Below are 8,441 nucleotides of genomic sequence, written 5' to 3' on the forward strand. Positions count from 1 at the left end.
TCATTCCCTAAGCTCACTGTGCTCTAGTGTACACTTTACACTCATTCCCTAAGCTCACTGTGCTCCAGTGTACACTTTACACTCATTCCCTAAGCTCACTGTGCTCTAGTGTACACTTTACAATCATTCCCTAAGCTCACTGTGCTCCAGTGTACACTTTACACTCATACCCTAAGCTCACTGTGCTCTAGTGTACACTTTACACTCATTCCCTAAGCTCACTGTGCTCCAGTGTACACTTTACACTCATTCCCTAAGCTCACTGTGCTCCAGTGTACACTTTACACTCATTCCCTAAGCTCACTGTGCTCCAGTGTACACTTTACACTCATTCCCTAAGCTCACTGTGCTCCAGTGTACACTTTACACTCATTCCCTAAGCTCACTGTGCTCCAGTGTACACTTTACACTCATACCCTAAGCTCACTGTGCTCCAGTGTACACTTTACACTCATTCCCTAAGCTCACTGTGCTCCAGTGTACACTTTACACTCATTCCCTAAGCTCACTGTGCTCCAGTGTACACTTTACACTCATTCCCTAAGCTCACTGTGCTCCAGTGTACACTTTACACTCATTCCCTAAGCTCACTGTGCTCCAGTGTACACTTTACACTCATTCCCTAAGCTCACTGTGCTCCAGTGAACACTTTACACTCATTCCCTAAGCTCACTGTGCTCCAGTATACACTTTACACTCATTCCCTAAGCTCACTGTGCTCCAGTGTACACTTTACACTCATTCCCTAAGCTCACTGTGCTCCAGTGTACACTTTACACTCATACCCCAAGCTCACTGTGCTCCAGTGTACACTTTACACTCATTCCCTAAGCTCACTGTGCTCCAGTGTACACTTTACACTCATTCCCTAAGCTCACTGTGCTCCAGTGTACACTTTACACTCATTCCCTAAGCTCACTGTGCTCCAGTGTACACTTTACACTCATTCCCTAAGCTTACTGTGCTCCAGTGTACACTTTACACTCATTCCCTAAGCTCACTGTGCTCCAGTGTACACTTTACACTCATACCTTAAGCTCACTGTGCTCTAGTGTACACTTTACACTCATACCCTGAGCTCACTGTGCTCCAGTATACACACTCCCCTATTCCAGTGTTCTATATTTTCCTGTTAATATGTATACTTGTAACCAGTGCTGCATAGAACTCTAGATTGTTGGAGGTTTTATTTAATTTTTTCAGAATTCTATACATGAATTATTGATTTCCACCCCTCATTCTCTCCATTCCAACTCACCATATATCCTCCACTACTCCCTCTCAAATTTATAATCTCTCCTATTACCACACCCCCCCACACACACACACACACCATCCTACTGAATCCAATTAGTGCTGCTCATATGTACATGTGTTTAGGACTGACCACTAGGGATTGGATGACCTATCAGTAGACTTGTTGCTGGAGAAAACTGGTTCTCCCTTTCTCAGCAGCCATTGGCTTTGCCTGTAGCTATTCATCTAAAGATGAGACTTTGAGAAATTTCCTCCATCCACATTGATATGTCAGTTGATGTCATTATGCCCACCTTGCATAGGCAACCATATTCTTGAGATTTTATGGGTAGAGCATCCTTGCCATGTCTAAAAAAACACATTTGCAGCCGATGTCCTGGTTTTCTTACTCTTACAGTCTCTCCATCTCCTCTTCTGTGAGTTTCCCTGAGTCCTAGAGGTGATGGATGCACGGAAGATGTATCAGTTGGGGTTGGTTATCCCAGCGTCACTTGTTCCCTGTATTGTCACTTGTTCTCTGCATTGTGAATGGTCGTGGACCTCTGTACCACCCCTTGACATACACTCAAAGGAATCTATATCCTACTGAGGAGACACTTGCTCAGCCACGTTCATTGCCGATCTATTCACAATAGCTAGGAAATGTAAACAACCTAGATGTCCTTCGACTTATGAGTAGATCTTTTAAAAATGTGGTCCATATATAAATTGGAAATCTTTTCAGCTGTAAAGAAAAAAAAGAAATGATGAAATGCACCAGTATATGGATAGAATGGGGGACGACTACTGAGTGAGGTGACCAGACCTAGGAAGACAGACGCTATTTATTCTCTTAGCTGTGGGTTCTAGCTGAGAATCTTTAGATTTGAGTGTATAATCTGTGATAATTACAGAAACAATGAAAACAGACAGGGACCATAGGGAAGGAGGGAAAGACACTCTATAGACGAGGGTGATCGGACACACACGCTGTGAAGAAGGAAAGGGGGAAAGCAGGAGGGGCGTTAACTGGGGGCAGGGCATCGCAGAGGGAGAGGGAAGACTGAAGGAGAGATAACACTAAGGCCGTTTGAAAAGCCCTGGGGGAACATATTACTTTACAAGCCTACTTTAAAGTACATATGTAATGTATATCTATAAATAATGTGTATAAATGTAAATGCACATATTTTAATGGAAGCATGCAACATGGAGTGATAATGCTCCCCTCTAAGAACCAAAGACCATCTAAGGAAAATCCCAGTACGGGGCATGGGAAACCTTTCTTTGACTTGTCAATCAGAGGGTCCAGAAAACCACCAAAACAACCCAGGCCATTGCCATCGCCCTTGGGGGCCTCCCAGAACTTGGTGATAAGGCCCTATTACTGAAAACACCTTGGTCACAGGACTTGGAGGAATCCATCTGGAATTGACCTGGAAGCCTCCCCACTGAGACTAGCTCTCCCAGTATCAGATGCTATGCAAGGTGCCAAGGGGGAAAAGCAAGCAATGGGCCTAACCCCACTGGAGCATGATGAGAAGAAAAAGAAACTGACCTTTGGTGTCATTTACCCAAGAGTGAGCCTGATTTGTCAGAACAGATCTGCTGTCTCCTCTGACCTGATCCCTTGAACTAAGGCTATCATGTTTATTCATCAGCACAGTAAACATGGTACAATGGAGGAATGGGGGATAATCAATCTTTACAGCAGCCTCACAAGCTGGGGGAGAGTGTTCTTTGGCCCTATTAACTCAGAACAGCACACAATTTCACAATCAGATGTCATCAGTCTATACCCACATGTGGCTTTCAAGAATTTACTTGGAAGAGGGACACTTTTCAATACCCCACTGTTTTCAGCAAATGGGCTTAGGTCTAGCCACTGCACTTTAGGCATACTTACATTGTCCTGAATCAGGGATATGAATGGGTCACAAAGGAAAATCAGGGAACGAGTTCAGCATGGCATCCAAAACATAGTAAGACTGATTACAATGTTTTTCTTAAAAATCAGCTGGTTCTGACCCAGTAGAACACTCAGCATGTAAGAAGAATGAGTGCATACTCCTAAATGATCTCCAAGCACATTATTAACTTGGTTCCAGGTCAGGTGAAAGTTTGATTTGTAAAGACAACATTTCTCAGAAAAACCATTCCCGCACAGCTGTAAAGCCTAGAAACCACAATGACCAGCCCAGCAAGACGTCCCCAATGATGCAGTGGTGACGCTTTACATTATCAAAGATTTTAATTGGACTTCAGTCCCATTCTATAGAAAGGAATTTACGCCTGGTACTGTAAACCTAGACTACTATCCATAATTGGAGAGGTTACAGACACTAGAGAAGCACTTATTACTGCATTTTCCTAAATCATTATGGCATTAACTGTATTGGAAATTCTTGTCCTTATAACCACAGATAAAAGTAGCTCTCACTCTTCATCAACGAAGCCTCTTTTTAAATTTAAATTTATTTAGAATTTTATACATGAGCAATGTATTTATATCAATTCTATCCCTCCCTTCCCCCTTTCAAAGTCATCCCATGATCTCCCCAATTCATGACTTCTTTAATTATTGTTGTATATATAGACATAAGTATATGTACATATACAACCGACAATGAGTCCATTTAATGTTGCTTGTATGTAGATGTATTTAGGGGTGACCATTTGGGATTGGATTCATCCAGTGATGGATAAGTATACAGAATGTATATAGGACATGCTGTTTTAAACACAAATATATCAAATTCCATCCATAATGAGCAATTGAACAAAACAGACATTCCTCAAAAGAAGCAAAAATGTCCAATGAATATCTGACAATAACGTTCAAAATCTTTAGCCCAGAAAAATGCAAATCAAAAACTACACTGAGGAGCTGGAAAGATTTCTCAGTGGTTAACAGAGCTTGCTCCATAATTGTGATGACCAGAGTTCACATCCCAGCAAGCATATAACAAGTTGGGCAGACGACCAGGAAATGCCTGTAACACGAGCACTGAGTGGATCCAGAGACAAGAGGATTTCTTGGGGCTTGATTATTTCCAGCCTAGGAGAGAAGTGAGACCCAGATTCAGGGAAACCCTGTTCCCGAGTAATAGGCACCAAGTGGTGGCAGAGGAAGCCAATGACTACTTCTGGCTTCTGCACACACAGACACCCAGTGGCAAGCAATGCTATCCACCTCCCCCCGAAAATAAACACATAAATAAACACAGTAACTCTTAAAACACAAACTCCATTGAGATTCTGTCTCACTCTAGTTATTAATCAGCAAGGGTAAAATCACACAAATGTCAGAGAGGAGGGAGGCGAGAGGGAAGGAACACCCAAATGTTGCTGGTTTGGGGGGAGTGCAGGAATGTAAATATTAGTTCTACTCCCATGGACAATTATAATGGTGGTTTCCCAACAAAGTAAAAAGAGAAACAATTAGACACTTTTATATGAGACTATCTAGCTTTCCCAGATCATTTGCTGAAGAAACTATCTTTTCTCCTGTGTATATTTGTGATGCCTCTGTCAATATTCCATGGTTGCCTTTATTTCTGGTTCCTCTATCCAGTTCCTTGGCCTGCATTTCTGGGGGTGGGTTGGTTGCTTGTTTGTTTTCTCTGTAATACCAGGCTGCTTCTTGTCACTGTGGTTGCATTCTAGGCAGTTCACGGGTATTATGATGCATCCACGATTGCTCTTCATTCAGGATTGCTGTGGTTTTTTATAGGTCTTCTGTCCATCTGTGTGGATTTTAAGGTTGGTTTTTCTCTTCTATGAAGAATGGATGAGCTGGGTTTTTGGAGCCTAGTGCCTATGGTGGGACACTTTTTGCAGCCTTGGTGCAGGGAGGAGGGGCTTGGACCTGCCTCAACTGAATGTACCAGGCTCTGCTAACTCCCTATGGGAGACCTTGCCTTGGAGGAGATGGGAATGGGGGGTAGGTTGGGGAGGGGCTCGGGATGGGAGGAGAGAGGATAGGGAAATCTGTGGTTGATATGTAAAATGAATAGAAAATCTCTTAATAAAAAAAATGGAACTGGAATTTTCATGTGTTGCCTTGTACCCAAAGGTCAGGTTTAGTGATACAGTTATTTTCATAGAGCTAATTCTCCCACTTCATGAGCACAGAAGGCCTTTCCATCTTCTAGCGTCATCTTTAATTCCTTTCTTCAAGTTTTTATTGTGAAGGTCTTTGGTCTCCTTGATTATGCTTATGCCTGAGTGTTTGTATTTTAGTTAATTTGATGGGATAGTTAACTAATTTAGTTAATTTAGTTAATTCCACCCTGACTTATTTCTTAGGAAGTTTGTTACTGGCATGTAGAAGAACTACTGATTTTTGTGTTGATTTTGTATTCTGCTACTTTGCTAAAAGTGCTCATTGCTATGTTCTGTGTTAGTCTGCTTTTTAATACATAATCTTGGCTGCATATGGACCAACATGTAGATGAGTTTGTAAGATTTTATCTGTATGTGTGTCCACATCCAGCCAAGTTTATACAATATTGCAGATTGAACCCAGGGCCTTCTTCATTCTAGAAGCATTCTACAAACTGTGGAACTCTCCAGTGCACAGGTAGATGATTTTTATTAAAAAATAAAACAGAGCTAAATAATAGCTTGAGCACACTGAAATATTACATTGAGTAAATGAATTTTAATATGGACTTTAAGCATGAAGAAGCTTTGTATTATTATTGTAAGTTTTCATTACTCATGAAGATGGATTCTAAGTTATGGAAAAGAAAGAAGTAAAATAAATTAGTAATTATGTCAACTAAATAAAAATGGCTGAAAGTAAAAGTGTAAACTGAAGGTTTATGTGACTGTTGGAAAGATTTGACCTTGATTAACATAGATAACAGTTATTATCTGCTTCTCAGTTTGAGAAATTACACTTGTGGTGGTTAAAATTCCCCATACTTTGAAGACACATACTAAAGGAAGTATACATGAATGAAAGAATATCTTGGATTTGCCTGGAAGACTCCAGTCAGATTACATGCAACAGAGTTACTCTGGTTTCTAAAGTAGTTGAAGCAAGCTAAAGGGCTCATGCAGATGGTGTCATGAATGCTCTTACTTTGGTTGAGTTTTAAATTTTTCATCATAAAAGACTTAACTGAGAGCAAATAGAAATACATAAGAACCAGTCCCCATCAGAGCGTGACAGGCATCGATCTGGATGATGCAATGGTTTGGAGAGGACAAAGCACAAAGTTGTCTCTCTGACATCAGTCTCTAGCAACTTACTCTCCCTTCTTCCTTTCAGTGCCTTTATTTGCTTACGGTCATGAGTCAGCTCTTCTCCGACATTTAAGGATGAAGACATATGCTCCAGCTTCATTGGATATTTTAAGACAAATAAAGCTGAAAACGGGATCATTTCTCAGAAAACCATCACTTCAATTGAGTTACATCTGGCACAAGGAAACATTCAGAAGGCAAGTGCTGTAATTACTGATGCATTAAGAGAAATTAGCAGGACCCCACTCAATATTGCTGTAATAGGAGAGTCTGGAACTAGGAAGTCCAGTTTCATTAATGCCTTCAGGGGGGTTGGACATGAAGAGGAAGAATCAGCTCCAATTGGGGTGGTGGAGACAACCATGAGGAGAACTCCATACAGACACCCCGACATTCTGGATGTGGTTATATGGGACCTGCCTGGGATTGGAACCACAAATTTCCCACCCAAAGATTATCTGAAGAAAATGAAATTCAATGAGTATGACTTCTTCATTATTGTTTCTGCCACACACTTTAGGAAAAATGATATAGACCTCGCCAAAGCAGTCAGCATGATAAAGAAGGATTTCTACTTCATGAGAACCAAGGTGGACAGAGATTTAGAATTTGAGAAAGGATGCAAACATACCTTTAACAGAGTAAAGTTACTGCAGCATATCCGAAGCTACTATGAGAATAACTTTAAGGAAATCAACCTTGATGTACCACCGATTTTCTTGATCTCTAACAAAAATTTATCTATGATTTCCCAATCCTGAAAGACTTGCTGAAAAACAAACTTTCTACTCACATACTTCAAAACTTTATGAATTCCTTACCAAACATTACTGAGGCAGTCATTGACAGAAAGTACAAGGCTATGCAGCTGACGAATTGGTTGGAGGCTGTCAAGGCTGGAACTTCGGCTATTGTTCCTGTAGAGGGCATCCTCAAGGACAAGGATGTGGAGAGGCTGAAGGCAAGTTTAAACCACTTTCGAGTCCTCTTTGGAGTGGATGATGAATGCCTGGAATTCATGGCAAAGGCTTCCCAAGTGCCTGTTGAACAACTGAAAGAAATCATTAAATTTCCTTATTTGTTAGAAACTAAGAAAGAAAAAAACATTTGGAGAAAAATTTTTGAAATATTTAGAGAAATTTGCCTCAGCTAAGGGTGGGGCCCTTGCTACAGGTCTTTACTTTAGGAAAACTTTTTACTTTCAACTTTTTTTCCTTGACACGGTGACTGAAGACGCCAAAGTTCTCCTTAGAGAGACATATTCAAGAAACTAGTTCAGACAAGTACAGACCAGGCATGGTGGTGCACATCTTTTGCCTTTAACCCCATGTCTCCACTCAGGAGGCAGAGGCAGGCACGTGTCTGTGAGTTTGAAGCCAACCTGGTCTACATAGTGAATTCCTGCTAGAGCTACCTGGTGAGGCCTGGCCTCAAAAAACAAAAACACTAAAAACAAGGAACTAGATCAGACTCAATTCACCCACAGCTACTGACCATAACACCTAATGGTTAACACCAGAGAGTCTTTCTCCAATCTGTAACACCATGAGAAAACTTAAGGATAAGCCCACGGACCTGAGTTATAACAGAATCATCTCGCTCAGATTCTCTCTCCCTCCCTCCTTTCTGTATCTCAAATACAAATACAAACACACACATACACATATACACACTCACCTGAACTTTACCCCTTTCCTGCTCTCAACAAACCTGTTTATAAAAGGTCTGGAATGACTTATAGATTTTCTCAACAGGTAGACTTAAAACTAAAGTCAAAAGAAACCATAACTGTAGAGACCACAAGTTTGTTAATGAACAATCAATTCTTAAAACTCCTCATCAGAATCTTTCTAGCGATAGTAACTAAAGAACACTTATAATTCTGTGCCCGGGCCAGTGGAGAACCCTGAGATCCTCTTTTTGTCATTACTTATCTTGAAGAATTACTTTAA

General features: G+C 40.9%; 1 pseudogene; it reads left to right on the forward strand.

Moving 5' to 3' along the window:
* Positions 1-2,717: 2,717 nt before the first annotated feature.
* On the forward strand, positions 2,718-7,763 carry LOC128113097 (interferon-inducible GTPase 1-like; annotated as a pseudogene).
* Positions 7,764-8,441: the final 678 nt, after the last annotated feature.

The sequence above is a fragment of the Peromyscus californicus genome, unplaced genomic scaffold, assembly GCF_007827085.1.
Source record: "Peromyscus californicus insignis strain IS unplaced genomic scaffold, ASM782708v3 Scaffold_17__1_contigs__length_78620276, whole genome shotgun sequence".
NCBI classification, from domain to species: domain Eukaryota; kingdom Metazoa; phylum Chordata; class Mammalia; order Rodentia; family Cricetidae; genus Peromyscus; species Peromyscus californicus.